At 38.9% G+C, this 21,879-nt stretch overlaps 1 protein-coding gene across 1 annotated transcript in view; it reads right to left on the bottom strand.

The window, feature by feature from the left end:
• kank4 (KN motif and ankyrin repeat domains 4) overlaps nt 1–21,708 on the bottom strand; it is a gene marked incomplete at its 3' end in the record, with an annotated part of 75,241 nt that extends 53,533 nt beyond the window's left edge. The window contains exon 1 of the mRNA XM_079244612.1: nt 21,605–21,708. The remainder of the gene's footprint in view (nt 1–21,604) is intronic.
• Between the last annotated feature and the right edge of the window lie 171 nt (nt 21,709–21,879).

The following is a 21,879-nucleotide window of genomic DNA, read 5'->3' as shown; positions in this document are numbered from 1 at the left end:
AGTTATAGGGACAAGTATATATATATATATATATATATATATATATATATATATATATATATATATATATATATATATATATATATATATATATATATATAGATAGATATATACACACATACACAAATACAAATACAATGCAGCAAGTGTTAAACAAATGTTCAAAAGGATAAAAACCGAAAGAAACATCAGACAGTTTTGGCTTTCACTTCAGTATATAACATGGGAACTGTCACTGGTTCTAGGATTAAGGGCCTCCATATGTTAACATGCAAACCAAGATCTGCATCAAACTGATCCTTTGCACGTACCAGGAAGATTCATCTCAGTTCCCGCCATGTTATTCTCTTATTTTCTTAAGACCGATTTCTTTTCCTGTCTCTTCCGTTTTCTCCTTGCATAAGATGTAACAACTAGAACTGCACTGATATTATGAAATTAATGAGCAGAAGAAAGAAATTCACAGCTTGTGTAGGTGTGATGTGAATAAGGAAGGAGAATAAGATGACTTTCCCCTACCGTGTTTCACAACATGTTTGTGTGACTGCTGTGGGAAGCTGACATGAGTAGCCTGAGAGTTATTTTATGCTTACCGGCTGTTTTTCTCCCCTGGTTTTCATCTTGTAATTACCAGCATGCATTACCACCCTGTCTTTTTTTATTTATTACTCTCCCACAGCACACTTTGGAACAGTTTCCTTTCAATCATCTTTCTTCTAAACCCAACAGTCCAGATGGCATAATAAATTGCTCCGAGTATGAATAAAAAACTACTTTTACATTAAAAACAGCTCAATTTAAGCCAAAAGACCAACAATAGTTTCAATACAATTATTTTCTTTGAACATGACAAATAAACTGGATTTATTCAGAGTGTAGATGGACTAATAAAGCCATAATAAGTGGCCTCCTTCCTCTGCTGGGATGCAGGAAAGTTTCCACACTCCAGGCTATCTCACAGAGTCTTTAGAGCTTCTCTCACAGTAATGCCTCAGTAACTACCGATTGTTGCCCTCCATTCCATAATGTCAGTGACCCTCATACGCACTGTTCCCATTTGTCTAACATCTGGCCAAGAGGTCTGGAAAACCGACGCAGATTTGTCGGAGAATGTTTATTGATTCCAAACATAATAGAATCCTGATACTAGATGGTGCACGAAATAGGAAGAATGCTTTTTTAAGGGCCTACAGTAAATTAACTATTTATTAATGATGATTAAAACCTAATGTGGCACTCGAGATATCTCAGACTCAGAGAAGAAATGGGCCAGTAAGGAATGCTAATTTAAAAGCACTTGGCAAGTTGTGTAAAAAGTAAAAAATCAGAACAAGACGACTTGTAAATCCTTTATAACATTCAATTAAATACACTACAAAGACAAGACATGTTGAAATACATCAACTTTGATGGGCTTTTAACGCAAATACTCACTTATCTTTGGGACAGGGGCAATAAAAGACTTCTAAAAGGGGGATTCTTAAAAGGCTAAGTTGTTCACAACCAAGCATGGGGTCTAGGAATCTAGAGATTTCTTTATCTAAAGTTCTTAATATCATCAACATATTTTAAGAATCTGAAGAAATCTCTGCTCGTGAGTGGCAAGGCTGAAAACTGACATTGAATGTCTGACGTTCGATCCCTCTGCATTGCAATAAAGTCTGACGTCACTGAATAAAAGATACTACCATCATGCTGGCTTCTCTGGGCCTGAGCTTATCTGAGATGGACAGATGCTAAGTGGGAAAGTTTGACGGGTCCACATTTTAAACTGTGTTTGGAAAATATGAATGTCGTGTGCTCGTGACCAAAGAAGAAAAGTCCTATCCGGATTATTATCAGCCAGCATCTGCGAAGGCATCAGGGTGTGAGGGCGTCATTAACGCTGAAAGGCACATACAGGTTTTGGAACATCATACGCTGCCATCCAAGCAACATCGTTTTCAAGGAGGTCCCTGCTTATTTCAGCAAGATAATGCCAAGCTACATTCTACGTGTTACAATAGTGTGGTTTTGTAGTTACAAAAATGCAAATACTAGAATGACCTCTAAAGCTTATTAAGTGTTAGAAGGAAAAGTGATATAACACAGAGACATGCCCCTTGTCCAGGCTTTTTTGGAACATGTTACAGGTATCAAATTCAAGTGAGTCTATATGCAAAAAACAATAATGTTTAACAGTTTGAACATTAAATATCTTGTGTTTGCAGTGTATTCAATTGAATATATACTGTGTTTTTATTTCTATTTTACCCATCCTGCCAACTGAGGGTGTAACTTTATACCTCTGCCCAATGGAGACTTTAACAAAACATAACATGAAGCACAAGAGGGGAAAGGCTTCATGTTCTGGTAAGAACGTCACTACACCACTACATGCACAACTTCACCTGATGTTTTTTTTTTTCTTTTTCTTATTCTTTTAAGGTATGAAATATCTCAAATTGAAACTGTTTATATTTCAAAAATGGAAACAGTAATTCTAATCTCCAAGATCCCAAAGTGATTGTTTTGAAAAACAAGCCCAAAATCTCATAAAATTAATCCATTTTCACATAAGCTCTGTAGCTCTGAAACTTTCCAGATACATTCCAGAGGTGCAGCATGAGAAAGAACCCAAATATACCTAGCCAGCTTCCCTATGAGAAGTCTAGAAGATAACTATGCGACGATGTGTGAATACAGCAGGTAATCCCCCTGGAGGATTTATGGCAGGCAAGTCTCCAAGTTGATAAGAAACACTGACTCATATATTGCTTTCCAACTGTTCACCGGTATTTTCGGGAACCTTCTAATACACTATAAACACAAATAACCTTCATTTCAAACAGAAATGGAGCATAGTTACCATTCTCGAATACTAAAATTAAACCCAAATTTCTCGGCTAATGTTCAGCATCATGTTCTAGCATCTTAAACCGTTCAAAGTATTCCAGGCAGTGAGAACATATCTCAGAATCTCCTGCTTTAACATGTAAAATAATGTAAATGAAATTTCTGTGTGCTTTCACAGCAGCAGCCAGATTTCATATGAAAGACAAAAGAAAATCCATTACAATCATTTCTGCATTCCAAAGCCTATAATTAATAACTGTGAACGTATAATGCATTTTGCTGCCAAATTCTGCTGCGTGCTGTAAGTAATTTTAAATATCTGTTTTGCTTGCATGTTTGTATATGTGTGTATGCATACCGCTGCCTTCACATGAATCTAATAAATGTTGCTTGTTTTTTTATTCATTTTTCTTTTCTGTTCAGCAAATTGGGTTTTCATTAATAAATTGCATTTTAAGAGTAAGAGAAACAATTGTTGCCTAAAAAGTCAAGTTAATTGCTAAATATTTTAGTATATTAAAGCGCATCCAAAAGTCATCATCATTTTATGGTATTTACAGAGTAAACAATATAAAAACTGAACATCAGTCTAACCTGATAATGTCATATGTGGGAAATAGTTCATAGACCAGTAAATAGGACATAGTCAGGTAAATAACTTCAAAGAAACACCTCCAGCACGCTACCTTATCAAACCCATATAAAATCTGGTATGTAAAAACTGATAAGTAATGAGTCAAATGGGACTTGAAGAAAAACATCCAGGCATTGGCAGGGATTTTACTAATAGAGATAATGCATGTATTCTGCTTCTTGCCCAAAGGCGGCTGCGATATGGTCAAGATTCTGTTTTTCTGTGAGAGAGATTTGCCCTGTTTTACATTTTTATGCATGAATTACTGCCTGGGAAATTTCTAAACATTTCACCAAGGAGCTGTATGTTTGACTAAGCATTTCAAATTCAGTATTACTTGACGTTTATGTGGATTTTACCCACACTGGATGTTGTCAGATTGAATGAGTCACAACTGAGGAGTCAGTAATTTTCAAAAGAATTAACATGAAACAGTGTGCGGGCTGATGACATGTCAGCTCTGTGATGAGGACAAAACTAGAAAAACAGAAGGGCCTGATGATGAAGAAGAAGCAACACAAAAACGCACACATAAAGAAGAGATGATGTGATTTTTGCACCTCTGACAGTAGTAGTTGATTTTTCCAAATGCTTTTTATGTTGTGATGCAAATGGATTCACGCAAGACTGGTGAATTACATACAAATCCATTTGTGGCAAAAGTGTCAAAGTTCACACTAACCAAAGCACGTTTTGCTGGTTTTATGTGTGACAACAGTCAGCAGTAGATGAAAAGTGTCTAATCAATAGATCAAAAGTCCTTTATCGAATAGGCTGGTTTGACATGAAATGATAAATGCTTCTTTGAAACATCTATTTAAAAGGTTTTTTTCAGATAAGCTCACAGATAGCTGTGTGTAACAAACCATCTGGTACATCAAGTTATAAATCAACCAAATTACCAACCAGCTACGCAGAAGTGGTCAAACAGAGAACTTTCAACAAATTTCCCATCCAACATGGACAATTTCTTTTGGTCTGCTACAGGTGTGACAAAGAGTACATGTGAAAATATGTCAGATCAGTCACTTTATTCCCAATTTGAACTAAACATAACCTGGGATTTGACTATCAAATGCATTAGCGTGGTGCTATCTGTAAAATCCATCCGACTGAAGTGATCATTTATCTTCTCTGTTATTCCCGACATTTTCCTTACCCAATGTCGACAATCCTAATAAGACATGGAAGAATTAGAAATTAGACGGACAGCAAGCAACAGCTCAGACAGCCCAAATGTGACAGTGATGTTGTTTGTTTGTGATTATGTGTTAGTATTTACTGAAATAGGGGGTGCTGCATGAGGTTGCTGGCCACACATGTCACATCAGGAGGCATGATTATCCACCAGGATTACACTTTAATCAATCTAAAGCACTAGTCCCTGTCTGCCACTGTGCTAATCCCATCAAAGGAGAGCCCTTTCTGCCTGTCAGTTTATCCTCTTCCCATTCACCACCATGTTAAACACCACAGAAAGCTATACATCAAGAGTCAACCATGTTTCAGAGACGTTGGGTCCCACTCAGCAGCATTGTATCCAATCCACTAACAATGCAATTGGAAGATGTGGGAAGGATTTCCACACTGACAAAGAAAATAAGTGGTGCAATATATTTTACTGTAACAAAGAGAAGAAAGACATTTACGTTATTGGCCATAATGGCTGCCACTGTGATTAGCTTTTTCCATTAAATTCATTAAATGGCATTTTAGCCATTTAATGAACTGCTGTAGTTTTCAAAATTTGAAAGTTATTTGATTAAATCATTTTTCAACAAGATAAAAATAATGTTATCTTTTAAAATGGTCAAATATGTTATTTTTTATAGCATTTTAACTATTAGAATGCCATGCCTTTTTATAGCACTTAAAAAAATCATAAACAAGTCCAGTACTGAATACTGACCATATCACATTTGTCAGTACAGCTATAATAAATCGATCTTGTATGTTGAAGGTTGGCATGCACATGCTTACAAAAATGTGCAAAATGCTCATCAGTAACTTCCTGTATTATATATGCAACTGCCTGCTGACACACAGACACCATTACGCTTTGTAAAATCTAAAATACACCGTCACGGTTCCATGGTAACTGACTTATTCTGTTTTTTTCTGACACACAGACCTCGCATAAGTGAAACTAAAACAAAATTCTGATTTAAATAGCTCCAAACCAAATTAATTCTTTTGTTTTTTTTCAGAATTTCATCTGAAAGTGGAACATGTAAATGTTTTAAAACACTGGAAGAGTTTAAGAGAAAATCCCTCCAGAGCACATGAGCAAATTAAGCACTTGCACATCCACACAGCAGCTAGAGAGCTGTGTGTGTGTGTGCACATATGTATCTATGATAAAAAACCCTAGTCTGGTGTCTTTCATCTCTTCCCTGAGATGCACTCTCACATAGCTTTAATGAACAGATGTAGATGGAGAGTGGGGGAGGATGTAAAAGGAGGAGAAAAGTCATTGAGGGGCAGAGGTATGCAAAGAGGAAGACCCACAAGCTTACCAGCATTCAAGTTAAAAATAACCCCAACAGCCAAGGCAGAAAACCTTTTTTCTAATAAAAGACCTCTCTGTCCATTTATGTTTGTTTTTGTGTTGCATGTGTGTGTGGATTTAACAGTATTTGTATGGTATTACATCTTGGAGGGATGCTGAAGGAAAGAATCATGTTTAATGTTGATAAAGAAGATGGATGGGTGAAAACACACTATTAATACACCAATACCTCCATATATCTAATGGGAGATAAAAAAAATAAAAAATAATGGCAGTATGCTTTAGATAGGCCGCATCTTTCCACAGTAAACAAACAACTCACCTACAAAGCCATATTAGATAAGTGTGCTTAACAACAAAAATGCTCCGATAAAGAGAGATCAAGACTGAAAGGAGAAAACATACTGCCCATCTGTTTGATCCTGGTGACAAATTGGGTTTGTGACACAGGCTGGTGATTTTTCTCCATATTAAGACACAGTTGGCACGACTGTCCCAACTGAAACGGATGGGGATAAATCTGGGGCTCTGGGTTGTAGCCAAACTACTGCATTCACTTGGGAGATTTGAAGAGGCTTAGTCAGAAGCAGACAATACACAGGGTTTGCATCATCACACAGGAAAAATAAAGCAACAGTGGGTCACTATTGGCTTTTTGTTGTGCCAGAATGCAGGCTGGCAAAGCATGTGTTGACTTCAGCTCTCTGCTGAGAAACTGCATGGCCACACAGCAGGTGTAAATGGTGAGTAACTAAGTATCACAGTGGCAACGGTGGCAACTTTTATTTATTTTGTACTTCTTTTCTATTGACCAGTATTATATGTAAGTTACCCACTGATTTAAGAGGAACAACAGCTGAACCGCAGCTTTAATCATATTTGCAAGTAACCCCAGTAAGCACTGTGCACATTTAGATGAAAGCTGTCTCTTTAACATGTCAGTTATGCAAATTAATTTCAAATGTACTGGAGTAGCAGCCAAAACAAAAGCGTGTGTGTGTGCAAGTGTCCAAATATCCCAGATGGCTCTGAAATAGCAAGACTAAGAGAACAGCTTTGCAAGCTGATGACTGTATTTCCCTCCATGGTGGGTTGTGCTAAATGCTAACATTAACTTGATGCTAATGTGTTCAAAATTGTACAGATAGCATGCTGATGTTGGGTGTACGTGTTTGCATTTTCACTATATTATTCATGCTCATGGTAAAATACAACTGAAAGCAGTTTTTGTGCAGATATTATGTCAAGCTGTTTAAGGGAATGAAACCATGCCTTGATGATATAAGAGGAAGATTCAAAGTCAAAATCTCTATAGACCTGGGGATTTCTAACTTAAAGGGGTCCTATTATGATATTTCAAGTTTTCTGAGCTTTCTACAGAGTTACAGTGCTGAATCCTCATCAGACATGTGAACGGCACTGTTTTTTATCACCTAAACGCATGTTCGAGTTTTAGTTTGAGTTCCAACACTCTCTCCGTTCGGTTTCCATGGCGATGAAAAATGCGTCATTGTAGAGAGTTTTTTCTACTTGGAAATCCTTGTGACGTCCCGGGGGATAAGGTTTGTTGAATGGTTACCTTCTACTGGTTAACAAGGGCATGTACAAATACATCAGGCGGGTGGAAAACGTCGGCTAAAGTTATTTCGAATGATGGCTGGTGAGTTTACCAAAGAGAGACATCCTGCTGCATTCGTTGCTGTGGGTTGCTGTTTACCACTTCGTTTCCAGGGTCTGATTCAGGTTCGAACATGTAGGGCTGTATGCTATGTGTTGACATTGCATTTTGTTTTTTTTATTGAGTTTATATTAGCCTAATCCTTCTGTTTATGTGATTTGTTACAATGACGGCGAAAGCAGGTGCGGTGCACGCTCCCGATGTAGTGCAGTGGCGGGAGGCGGGGCTTAATGCAGAAGAGTCTCAATCCACTCGTTTTGCCCACAGGCTGATCTGACAGCCTACGGAGAGGGTCGGTCTGAAGTAAATAAAGCGATTTGTGACGATAACTCGACCAATCCCAGCCCTTCTGGTCTCAGAAATAAAAATAAATTAGCCTGAAATGCACATAATAGTTCCACTTTAAGTATCAGGTACAGGCTTCAGTTATGAAATCCAATGTATTGATTTAGTTGTGTTGCCATTATGAAGAGTAAAGTTTACTAACACTGTCAAGTTTGAAATATTAACAATACCTCCTCAGTAGTGTGGATGCTTGTACCCACTGCAGAGTTACAGGTTCAATCCCACACTTTGGCTCATTGCCATGCATCTGTACTACACAACTATTTCTGATCAGCATATTGTTCTGGAAGAACAATTTAACTGTATACATTTAGCAACCCAATATTATTTACAGCATGAGGAAAGGATTAAAATCCAAAAAATGGCAGAATAATCCAGGTAATCCAGTGACACAGGGAGTGTGTCACTATACACCCTGAAGAAATCATAAGCCGATACATGATGGTGTATTTTTTTTTATGATTCTTGCCCATTTTTATTTTTTATTCTAAACCACTTCGAATCCCTGGACCTGGATTATTCTGCCAATTGTTTGGATTTTAATCCTTTCCTCATGTTCAAGCCCTCTCTTCCATGAGAACCAGTGGTTTGATGGATAACTGTAGTGTACCTGTCATCTCTTCTTCCAATAATATTTTTTTTCCTAAACATGATTTAGCCAGCTAAGCCAGTAAAAAAAAAAAAAAAAAAAAAAAACCAAACCTCTTTCTGCTCTTAATGGTATTTATTTCATCATCTGAATAAATTCCTCTTGAGCTTTTTTGACAAAAGCAGAGATGTCATTACTTGTCAGGTAACTGAGTAACTTGTACCATATAATTCTAGGAGGAAAGATGTTCCTTTCAGGAATTTAATTTTCACACACCAGTTTCAGTGCATCACATAAAACGAGTTATTTATGGCTAAGGTCTTGGTAACACGACAGTAGTTTTCCAGATTAAGTTGCTGCAGCTGAAACAGAAGCATACATCTATAATGAACAAATTAATAATAATAACAATATTAAATTTATTCATATAGCCCCTTGCGCAGATATGAAATCACAAAGTGCCACACAAAACAATACAAATAAAACCGAAATACAGAAGAAATGACAAAACAATTTACAAGCAAAAACTCAATAACAACAATAAATCGGTCATAAAAACCCATGTTGAACTAAAGCCTGTTTAAAAGAGAAGTCATTAAGTGCTATTTAACTTTATTTTCTTGCATTGATTTGCCATTATTGGTCCAAATAGACAGCAATAAAAATACAACAGGAAATGTGATGTAGCTATAATGATATTGTTGTTCATATACATTGACTTGAAAGTCAACACTGACTATCACTGGCATAAAACGTAACATTTATGCCAGTGTACACAAAATAAGCTGCTTATGTTTTCATGACCATTTTTCAAATTACTGGATAATTGGTCAACACATCTTTGTTGATGCTATCTCTAAAGATGTCAAAAGTAATTTTAATCATGAGTTTATGCACAAAACTGATAGCAAGACCTAAACCATCCAGAATATTTCAGTCTGAACCAAAATCAGAATAAGAACTGGTTTGAAACGCCTGTGTCGATAGTAAAGGTGTGATTTTACAAACAATATATATGCAGACAAAATCTGTCTGCAAGTTGAAATCTGAACATAGTGACTCTGTAGCTGCATTATCTTGACATTTTGGCTATAATGATAAGATAGTATAGTATATTCCTGACAATATAAGTGGTGTCTGATTTAATGGTGTGATACTACACATTCCTCTGTGTTATGAAAAAAAGCTGCAAACTGGACTCAGCTGTCAGTGTCTGCTCTCTTCTAACTTCTAATAGTAAAAGTAATTGGCACTGGCAGACCCAGTTGGCTAATTTAAACAGGAAAGTCTTCTCTGTCTACTGCAAATGCACCATAACCAGTGATCAGATTGAATAAAAAAATAATTCCCTCTGAGGCTTTGTCTGGGCTCAGGTGAGTTTCATTAATGTGGCCTGGGAAATGACTGCAGCGCAATGAAATGCACCAAGCAGAGTCGGTGTACTGATCCAACACAAACCTTCATTTAAGATGCCAAATATATCTGCTGATCCTGCTCTCACTTCTCTTTCACCACTCAGCGCTGCCTCCTCATTTTTCTCTCTTTTCATCCTCATTCATCCCTCCTTCCCCTTCTTTATCTCTCCACATCTCGTGTGCAGGATGAAAAACAGCGATATCTCAGAGTTTCACGAGCACTTGCTGACTGATATAAATATCTGATTGGAGGCACACACACAGGCAGAGAGAGTAATGAAGGAATGCATGGCCTCTGGAATACTACACTGACTTGCTCCTTTTCTTACTCGAACATCTCTCCATCCAGCCTCCTCGTAGCTGACATCAGAGATCTCAGCTGAAAGAGGGTTTCAGTCTCTCTCTCTTCATCACCTCCTCCCCTCATTCTTTCTTGCTTTCTATTTGTGCACACCTCTTTGTTTTCTTCTTCTTTGCCTCTCCATCTATTCCCCCGTTTCACCTATCTTAAAACAAAACCCTATCTTTTTCCCACATTTCATCATGTTAAGAAAAGACTGCGAATAGTAAACACTGCAGGTTCCTATCTTGCAAACAAAATGCTTTCTAGCAGCAGGATGAAAGGCATATCTGATTGGCTGACATGGAGAGCTGTCTGAGGATTTTAGTTACCGGGGAGAATAGGGAGATAATGGCATCATGTCAGCAACTTCAGAGGCTGCAGGGGCCAAAGGAAGATGAATAGAGAATGTCCAAATGTTTCTTATTGTTTCTTTTCCTTCTTTATATATATATATATATATATATATATATATATATATATATATATATATATATATATATATATATATATATATATATATTTGTTCACTTCATATCCTCTCTGAAAAGTGAATGAGACGGATTTCTATTCTGATTTAAACTCTTATTTGAACTGCATAATAGCTTCTTTTTTTCAGGATGAAGCTAGATGTGCCCAGTTGCAATAAACCTATACACTAGTGATAGCTGGCAAATTGTGCCACTCTGACTGTTGCGCTAATTCTGATCCATATGAACCAATAGTGCATTGTTTAAACTCAGTTTTATAACTCTGCCTCTTAATAACATTTAAAATGTTGCCTTTACTGCTCACCACTGATTTCAAGGGCCAGTCTCTGGCAGCATGTTGCCACTGGCTGTGCACAAAGCAGCAGCTGCTCTCTCCGGCTGTGATGGGTGAACTTGGGACCCCAGCAGTATTTGTGAATGAATCTACAGTGCTGTGGATTTGTATGACTGTGCTGTGACTATTTAAAGTCGTCCCACGGCTTCAGTCATTATCACAACCACAGCTCATCTCAATCATTCTTTGTGGCTTCAGAGACAGCTTTGCAGAATTATTTGATTATAATCTGTGCCTTTTTAAATGACAATCAAAGTCCATTCATTTAAGATAGTTTTACTTTAATTAAACTCATCACTTGACTTATATTTTTAGCCTAAAAATGATACATCTGGATTCAAGGTTTACTTAAAAGACACTAATCTGAAACATGAAGGTGGGTGTCAACAACTTGGCTCTGACTGACAGTCACAGGAGGTCTCCTTGATGATACAACCTCCCTGATTAGAGTCATTCATCATGGGTGTGGGAGCTCAAGTGATGCAATCTGGCCTGATTGTGTCTCAGTGACAACTGTACATTCCCTCTTTCCCACTTCTTGTACTTCTGAGCCTTTTTTAGAGTTTAAGGCAGATTTAAGTGTACTTAATATATAGATTTGTCTTCAATATTTGCGACATCTATTTGATCTTTATTCTCACACTTTAAAAGGAAAGTAATGTTTAAGCCTTTTTTTTGCCAGAACTCACTCTAGTTACAGATTTCTTAAAAGTTTGTCATGTATTATTATTCCTACTTCCTTTCTGCTGCCTCGATGCGGCAGAGTAGATGCTCCTCCTGCCAAGTCTGTAATGTTTGTGTGCCTGATCTTACACTCCTGTCACTGAGTAACAGCGTTAACCTCAATGAACTTCCTCTTTTCTAACAATTAAATCCTACCATCGCCAGCAAATCCGAGTTCTTAGCCTTTATCTCTAGTAGCACATTTTTTTTTTTTACATTTGGGAGTCATCACAGAGGGATGTGCTTAAATTTCCGACTTTTTTCACCGATGCAACTGCTTTATGGAAAGATTTGCAAGTCAATTTTTCTTGACGGTTTTTGCTTACTCATCTTATTTTTGCTTGTTCACATTATTACATCAGTTTTGACTGACAGAATAACATTTACAGTTTCCAACACAGACTTAATAGGCACTCAGTTCAAGGGCTGCAAAAGTCTGTTTGGTATGACTGAAACAACACTGACCACAACTGTGTATTTAAAAGTAGAACACTGGCTAAACATAGAAATGTCCACAAAGTCCCTGGTGGGAAGCAAGTGTTTTAGCAGCTCCAATAAGAAGCCGTGAGAAACTGAAATGTGGAAGCATACACACACAGGTGGAGCAGCAGTCAAAGTTCAGGCCTCATTAAATCCAGGTCAGCCAGGAGCTCCAATGAGACCTCAACCTCTGCAACTTGCCCAAGAAACATTCAACCTACAATGACCATTTGCACAAAAACACACAATGCTGAAAGCTCATGGGATCTTACAAGCATCTGTGTATGTGTGTGTGTGTGTGTGCTACAACTGCATTTGTGTGGAGGGGATTTCACTGTCACACACAACTGCATTCATACTGAGAGATCTTTGCAGTGGCAAGGTATTCATCTGCTGACCTACATTCCTGAGCTTCATGCAACCTGTTAGGTCAGGATATTTCACCACAGTTAGTTTGAAGCATGGGAGGAACATTAAATTAAAATTTGAAGTGCGCACACACACACACACACACACACACACACACACACACACACACACACACACACAAAAACAGTCCTTTTTCCCATGTTTTTATTCCACCTGAATCCAATTCAGCTGAAGTGGAGGGATTGGAGCCTATCCCTGCCAGCTGGGGGGGGGGATACACTTTGGATGGGTTGCCAGTTCATCACAGAGGCTAAACAGAGATTTAATCAAATTAGAATCACTCTTTAACAAGCATGCAAGTTTTTTGGATGGTGGCAGGAAGTTGTAGTATCCGGACAGAACTCACACTTGAGACAGCATGCAAACTTTCCACAGGAACTCTCTTGCTGTTAAGCAACAATGCTAACCACCCCATCTTTGTTTTAGCTTTTCCGATCTTCTTTACTCTTATGCTTTTAAATATATGTTTCTTTGAACTCTGGAAAATCAATTTAAAACGAAATCAACCAATTGTCTGGATGGAAAAGAAAGGCGAGACCAGTTTTCTCTTGGAAACACTAAACTTTCAGTCGATAGAGAGTTACCCTAAAGGTCGCCCTGAGGGTAACCTTTAGGAAATTTAAACACAAATTGGGGGGTAAGGATTGTTTTAACAAATTCTGAAAGAAAGCAAAAAGTCAAAGTCATGAACAATATGAAAACAACTAAAAAAAAAAACCATACATCTGCAGAGAAAACATAAATGAGACAAGACATTTCCAAATAAGCAACTCACACAAACATGACTGAAATGTTATTACATATCTATTACTTTATTACACTGTCCCTGCCTCCATCTGTCTACCTCCCTCTACTTGCAAACAGTTGCAACACTGAGACACTGAGGGGTCTGAATTTAGTTCTGTACCACAGCTCTTACAACTGATTTGTTTCTTCAAACAGGTGGTTCAGATCTAATGCGGCTCTGCGAGTGGAAGATGCCGGATGCGCTTGCAGAGATATTTCTCAAATCTTAAAACCTAATCCTTATAATTGTTTACATTTTTCCTTCATTTCTGTCCTCAAACAATTAGCAGCATTAAGATGTACGGCGCTGAGAACATGTTGCTCAGTCCTATGAATGATCATTTATAATAATTGTCAAAATACGTTTCTTTCAAGTTAAATATTCTCTCCTTAGCACTTTAAGTCAATGAAACCTTCCATCATATCTGATAATAAACTTTGTAACTTGCCTGTAGAAATGAGTTCGTATCTTTCATGTAGTGAGAAACAACCCTTAATGCTTGGTATAACCATTTGCTGTAGATAGTCTTCCTTCTGTCCAGCAGTCACAGTGACTCTCTGCGCACTCACATTGTTGTGGTTACCCACTGTCTCCTCTTGTCACTTGTGCTGTCAGCAGGAGCAGGAAAGAGTAAACCACGCTCTAACTTAAATTGTGCTTTTGTGCAATTCAGACAACAAGTTCAGATTGAACAGAGTTGTGGATGTGTGCACAGTGCTGATAACTGAGGTGCAAGCACTGGTCTTATCACCCCCTGTAGGTATACATTAAGTGTAGCACAGTGGTGGCTGGGTTGTGACTGTAATGAACTTCTATTTGAGGACAACATATAATCAGAGCCTGCAGGGGGATGATGGAGCAGAAAGAGACGCTGTAAAGGTGAAGAGTATGCTTGAATTTCACAAATTTGTAAATGCTGCTCAGTCACTTGTAAAGGGAACAGTGTTTATACAAGTTTCAGAAGGTAAAGTTTGAGGTAAATTAGATTGCTGTCAGAGCTGGGTGAGTTATAACCCATCCATGCATCCATTTTGCAAACCACTTTCAGTTTATTTCAGTGTCACTGCACTGATAGGTGGAGCAAAGATGCCCGGGGAATACCCTGCCACTCCAAGGCCAGCTCTCTTTAGCAAGTCCTGCATCAGCTTCTGCCTAAACTCTAAATGGGGCTTTTTTTCTCTAGTGCCTGAAAACCTCATGTAATTTGCTGTCAATGTGGAAAAGCAGCAGGTCTGTCCCAAACCTGTCCCAGATTTTCAAACTTCTAATCTCAGAGAGTGAAAAACCATTTTGGTCGCTTGTATTGAAAACCTTTGGCATAGTCAAAATTCATCCCGTTCTCGAAGGGAACCATGGCATTACCATTAAAGTTGCTGATTTGAATTCACACCATATCATACTCAACTGCAGCTCACTAAAAGTAAAGACTGGTGCACTTTCTGCTAACGTGCCAAAAGGCTTGCATCATCTGCATTTTCAGCAGCATCCATAAGAAGCCCTGGTAACTTGATCTGAGTTTACAACTCTAAAGACATCCTCAAAAGCCTGTGGGCATAAAAGAAATAGTCGCACTGTAACTAGAACTGTGTTATAATGTACTTAAAAAAATCAATTAAACACCACTTTCTGAGGAATAATGACACACATATCCTAAACAGAAATCTTAGTATTGAGCTCAGTGATTGCATGCAACTAAACCCATTGGCAGCTTGACGTCTTTTGAAGGGTTTTTTTTTAGGTATTTTGTGCTTTTTCGCTTTCTGTTTATGGAAAGCCTCCAAAATGTACCCCCCTGAGCACAGCCCAAGTGCTCATCTTACATGTTGTGATTGCACTTCGAGTGTGCACCCAAAAAATACCCCAACACACACACCTGGCCAAATCAGCCCCCCACATTCCACAGTCCTGAAAGATGAGCCAAATGCTCCAAAATGCACAGGGCTTTTTGCTACAACAATCCTTGGCATACAATGTGTTATATAGGTTGCTATGTTGCACACTCAAGCACAAGTAAATGTACACACTCAACAGGTCTTGTTGTAGGATGTAGTCACTTCCAACAACATTGAAACAGGACGTTCCTGCCTCCTATGTCCAGCCAATTAAAACACTCTTGATGACGAAGGTTCCATTAAGGAAGTCCCGTGTTACCCTCGGCACTCTCTACTCCAAACGACAGTCTCTGTTTTTTCCTGCCTGTCAATTCCAGGAACACATTAAGGAGCAGTGTTGGGGAAACAATGTAAGGATGGACCATGCTATTGTTTCACAGTACTGCTCTTTGAGAACCATCCAACTACATTACTTTATTTCTGGAGCCTAGGTTTCAACATTTACCTGGAAAGCTGACTGTATAAATAAGTGTTTTTAAATGTCTTCTTTTTAAACTTGCTTTGTTTTGGATTGCTGTGCTTCCAAAAACTCCAACAACTTGGAAAGTCTGTCGCCAGCCCTCTTCTTTTTCCTGTTTTCAGATTAAACCTTTATACAATGACACATGTGGCAGAGTCCATATCAACATCTACAAAGTCATAATAGGGAAGTGTGAATGTGAAGTTCAAAAACTTGCATTGGAAAGAAGAGTTCGGTGCTGTGAAATGAACACTGACATGAATGTGAGACTTTCCTGGAAAATGAAAAGCATACCAGAATCCTCCACCCATACTGAAACCAAAGAACAAGGGAAAGCCTTACAGTATTGTTCCTCTGATCTCTGTGACCTCCCTGAATGGTGAACTCCAGCCCACCTCGGTGACCCTTTCCAACTAATCTCGCCCACACGTGCATCCAAAAACATGACTGCCATTGTTGACTGCAACAAAGCAGATCAATGCAAGTAAACCTCTATAGCCTGTACTGCTTCTTGTGCACATGCCCAACAAAATGTGAAATCACAGAAATAATAACAAGTTTGTGCGATATCACACAAGGATAATTAACAGCTCTGACATAAGGAGGGGCGATACAACAGCATAAAACAAAGAGAAGCTTTGAGTGACAGACAGAGTAATAGATTTGACTAATCAAAGAAAAGAAAAAAAATTATCAATAATCCAACGAGGATGATGTCATTTGTCAAATCTGGTTTACTGTGCCCGAACCATCAACATGATGTGAATAACACTAATCTAAATGGCTTCTTTTTGGCTGGCAAAAGAAGCAAAAATCATAAATCAGTTTAGAGAGTACAGGCAAATATAAACCAGTTGGCATTCTTTTAAACACAAAGTATGTTTTGAGGTCAAAGAAAGAAATTTGCCCACCTTAGCAATTACTTAAATCCTGCCAAACATGCTGAATTAATCTCAACAAACTCAAAAATTGTCTGGTAAGTATAACAAATAAGAGGAAAATAAAGTTCTACAGTTACACTGATATAGTTCATTCTATGTATGTATCAACTCTTTGGCTCTTTCTGGGGTTTCTTTTCAACCTGAAAATAAGTAGATTGAAATACATTTTCTTAATCTGTGTTCATGCTCTAAATTGCTCCCAGTAAAAGTATCTAATAATGATTTGCTCTCCTCTATCTTCCATACGGTTCAGTCAAGAGCTGCAGCGCGACCCATCAAAACTTCTGCAAAGCGATACAGTTTTTTAAGTGGCGCAGTTAGTGGGAAGCTGCGCTTTGCAGATCAGAAGTGCTGTGGGCACAACGTTGCAAACACCTCTGGCCTGCTGTAAACTTTCCCTTCTGCTGACACTGATAGAAAGGAATAAACCTCGAAGCTTCAGGATACCAACATTGTAAGAGAAAGAGCAGTGAAAGCATGGCACAGCTGATGACTAGTGTGCCAGCGGAGAATGAGATTAGTAGTGCCCTCCCAAGGCGTTCGCTCAGCTGATGTGTGTGTGTGTATGCACTGACTCCTGGCTTTCATAAATCTGTGTGTGTTCTCAGCTAGAGGGGGGGGGTTTAGCTTCTTTGACTGACACAGACAGAGAGTTTAGGGAGTCCCATCCCTCCCACAACAGAGCTAAGAAAGCCGAAAGCCTCTTAGGCCAGATTCTGCCACTTATTAGATGAAAGCTCGTCTTTTTAAAAACCAGGAATGCCACGAAGATGAAACAATTAGCAATCCATCTTCAGTCGCCCAGCGTGACTCAACCTCAAACACACACTTTATAAGGAAGTGTTTATGAAAGCTCACACTCCCTCAAAGAGTCCTTCTTTCAAGTGCTGTTTTTTTTTCCTTTGTAGTAGATTTTCACTTCTTTCTTTCTTTTATCCTTTTTTTTTGTTGTGTGCGTCTGCGTCAGACACCACCAAACAACCCCTTCACAGAATCATCTTTTGCACACATTTGTGCACACAAACACACTCATGCTGTGTGGGTCAACAAAGGCATTTACAGGTCCAGTGAAGCCTTCGGAGAAGAGAGTGCACGTGTAAGACTGTAGACTACGAACCACATGGGATCGCTGGGCGCTCAGCCAGCAGACGCAGAGCACAGACTGGCATCTACTGGCAACAACTAACTTCACACAGGAACCATGTACCATACTGGCCATCTCGGCTCTTGACATGCTGCGTTTAACATGCCAGACGCCCTCAGATCAGCACAGGCTTTGTGTGGAAAGGCTTGTGCCAGGTTGTTTTTTTGTTGAGCTGTTTCTTTCCTGACGGCTGTTTTTAGAATTATGAACTAAACTCATTATCACTCTGACAATCCCAAAACCAAACTCTGAAAACACTGTGAAAAGGGGAATAAAAGTATTGTATGTTTTCTTGTTCAAAGTGCAGCAGCTCTGTTCTTGCCTTTAAGAGCAGCCACCCTAAGATGCTCACTGGAGTGGCGACATATTCTGGGTGGGCTCAATGTGTCTGTGTCTGCTTCAGTGCTTCAAAACCCTTTCCATCAGATTAAGCTGCTAAGCCTTTCCTATAGTACAGTTCTACCTAAGGCTTTGCTCCCTAATGGCCTCGTTCCCACTGCAGAACCAAGCTGGGATCATTTACTATTCATGTGATTTAGTTTACTTCAGAGAATGTTGTTCATTTTGTCACTTTTGTTTTGTAGCTTATTTTACAGCAAAGCTTTGAGTAAAGTGGTCACAGATATATATAACTATTTTCAGTTATGTTTGTGTTACAACTTTCCTTTGGCTTCCTGTTTGATGATGGAGAAAAGGTTTTATGATCACTAATGTTAGGAGGAGGACTTCCTTTGACTTGATGCAACATATTGTGGTGTGTAATAATGCTGAAGTCATGCATGCTATACCACTTTTGCTAACATGGCAGAGCAGCATTCAGTCAGATGAGTTGTTGAAAACCCCATGGCAACAAGGTAGCTGCAGAAAGGACTTGTGAGGAGCTGTTCAACTGGGAACCAACTCTGTGACTTTATCTTGATTAGCTTAAAGTGTTCCTAAGTCACATAATTAGAGTCTTTTTAACAATAACCATTGGAAGGCTTGTCAAGATTATTCCATAATCACCTGACTGCTATTCTTTTAACTGACGGATCATTTTGGATGACCTGTGATCACACGGTTTTGCACTCTTTGTGCTCGTTCTGCTACAATTTCAGGTCCAACTGTGCATCCTGTAGTGTTTGACTTCAAATGTTGGACGAGTTGCATTTCAGCCAACATCTATCAATCTTAATTTCACAGATTCTGGAACATTTATGCAACGCTGCAGACCATGTGACGTTTAAAGTGAGCACAAAGTGAGCATGAGTGGCTCTTTGTGTTATTCATATCTGTGAAGCTCTGGGTTTTGAAATTTGGGAAATTGACAAGACAACTGCCGGAAAAAAGAGAAAGAGGGGGGGGTCTATTATATGGGGTTATAAGGTTCTCACATGTTAGATCTTCTCAGGTTGGGATATTTGTCAGTTTACTTTCTCACCGTATCATAATCTTGTAAATTTACGGGAATATAACAATCCAGGAAGGTGCGCGTAAAAAACGGGATACTTGATAGGTATGGTCTTATTTGTTTCTCTGTTGGCCCTGTGATGGAGTGGTGATCAGTGAAGGGGGGGGAAACTGCCTCTCACCTGATAGCAGCTGGCATAGACCGTATCCCACATGTCACCCTGCATTGGATTAAGGTGGTGGAGAAAATAAATTGATGGAGTGTGTTTGCAACTTTACAATTTGTTGGAGTTAAAGTCAAAAAGACAAACAAAGACTAAAGATGAAATCTAAGAAAATTAGATGATGGTCGCTGGTTTGAGCCTCAGCTGGGGGGGTGGGTTTGAACAATGGCATTTCTGTGTGGAGTTTGCATGTTCTCCCCATGTGTGTGTGTGTGGGTTCTCTCCGGGTACTCCGGCTTCGACTCACCATCCAAAGACATGCATGTAAAGTGAATTGGTTACTCTTATTTGGATCAAGGAAGGAGAATGAGTGGTTGTTTGTCTCTCTGTATTGACCCTGCGATGGACTGGTAAACTGTCCAGGGCGTACCCCCACCTCTAGGAAACTGGGATAGCCTCCAGCTTCCCGTGACCCTGAATTTGACTAGGCGGTTAAAAAAATAAGTGAATGAATATGTGTCTGATCTTTTTTTTTTTTTTTTTTTTTTCAACTAAACCGGATTGTGGTTTAGTAGTACCAACTACTGCCTTCAGCTTATACACAAACTCAAACATGCAACTACAGTCGTATTTGCAATTTCAGAGATGAGTTTGAATTAAATTGATCAAAGTCCCACTGCTAGCATAAAACAAACCATTTAACTTTCATTTCTCTCATTTCAATAATTGAATTAAAAGAAATTCTATCCAAACTCCTCCTAAATGTTGGATAAATTCTGTCAGACTTGCGTTACTGAACGCATCCCAGGTTGTGCCGCACGCCACAGAAAAATTCAAGAACATCGAGTTTTAAAAAAGGCGGATTTGCTTGTTTTTTATTTTCAGAGATGCTGACATTTCACAGCTCTGCAGATTCACCAGACACTGTCAATTTGCAAATCACACATCATGATATCATTACACTGAGTGCCTCTGGCAGCCACCAGCATGTAAGCTGGTATGACTCACCTTTGCACCTCCAAGTAACCCACACTGACATACAAGCAAACATAAATACACTCATAGCAAGAGACTGTACGCTAATACGGGTCAGCCGCATCTCAGAGGATATCGTGTTTGTGAGTGACAAAGAATATGCTCTTACACATGCCCACCAGTGGAGATTTAAGTCACTACATGCAACACACAACATACACAAAGGCACAGTGCGATACCCTGTGAACATGCCTGCGTGAAAAGGAACTTTTTGCTATTTTAATGTGTAACTGTGGTTAGCCAACCAACCATGGCTAATCAGCAGGCAAGCAGAGCAGTGACTGACTGAGGCGAACTGTGAATACATGTAGACACAAGGCACCAGAGAGGCAGGGAGGTTAGACAGAGAAGGAGGGAGAGCAAACAGAGCAGCGAGCGCATGCAGACGCCGCTAAGCAGAAGATGCATATATGATCATTTGATACAACAAGCACCCTTATCGCTTTTTCTCCTCCTCACTGTTCCCCTGCCTAGTTACTTCTTAAAGAATGTATGCACACGTGCACACATCAGGCTCCAGCTGAAAAACATTAGTCAGGCCAGCAAGGAATTTTACTGAAACCTAGCCTTGCAAATGAAACGCTCCAGAAATGGGATCACTTGGTGAAGACAGGGGCATCGAAGGCAGGAAGAAGGGAAAAGATTTCCTTTGTCGGCATGTTTGCTCATAAATGCACAAGTATGCATGTGTATGTCTGGCTTGCAGCACCTGATTATCATACAGAGGCTGAAGATCTCGATGCTCAGGGCATAAGGGAAACAATCGGCACAAAGCGTAAGATAAGAGCCAAAGTATTTATGGTATGGTCAGAATTTCTCCATTCTTTTTCTTTCTGTGATAGTACCTAATACTATCTGAATAACTATAAATAGAATATTATTAGATTGAAGATGCCTCAAGATAAGAGAGTACTATGGAAAGAGATGAACTAAAGAAACAGAGGAATAAATAAAAAAGAGATACTTTTAAAAAGTCAGTCATTCTCCTACCTCGGCAGCTGAGTCTTGTATCCTTCGATGGAAAAAAAATATCTATATAAATATATAAGTATATATAAAGAGAAGAACCTTTAAATTCAGCAGCACCACTATAGATCCTCTTTTTCTAAGTCTTTCCAGGGTAACGTACATACATGTCTCTATCTACTGGCACAGCGCAAACTGTTTAGTCCTCTAAGATAGAACTATCCCTATACTTGGGCCAGTGTAAATATATCCTAGATGGTGATGAGGAGCAGCGAGTAAAAGGAGAGTACTACACTAGA

Source organism: Telmatherina bonti (genome assembly GCF_933228915.1).
Source record: "Telmatherina bonti genome assembly, chromosome: 8".
In the NCBI taxonomy this organism is placed as follows: domain Eukaryota; kingdom Metazoa; phylum Chordata; class Actinopteri; order Atheriniformes; family Telmatherinidae; genus Telmatherina; species Telmatherina bonti.
This window is presented reverse-complemented; position numbering and strand designations above follow the sequence as displayed.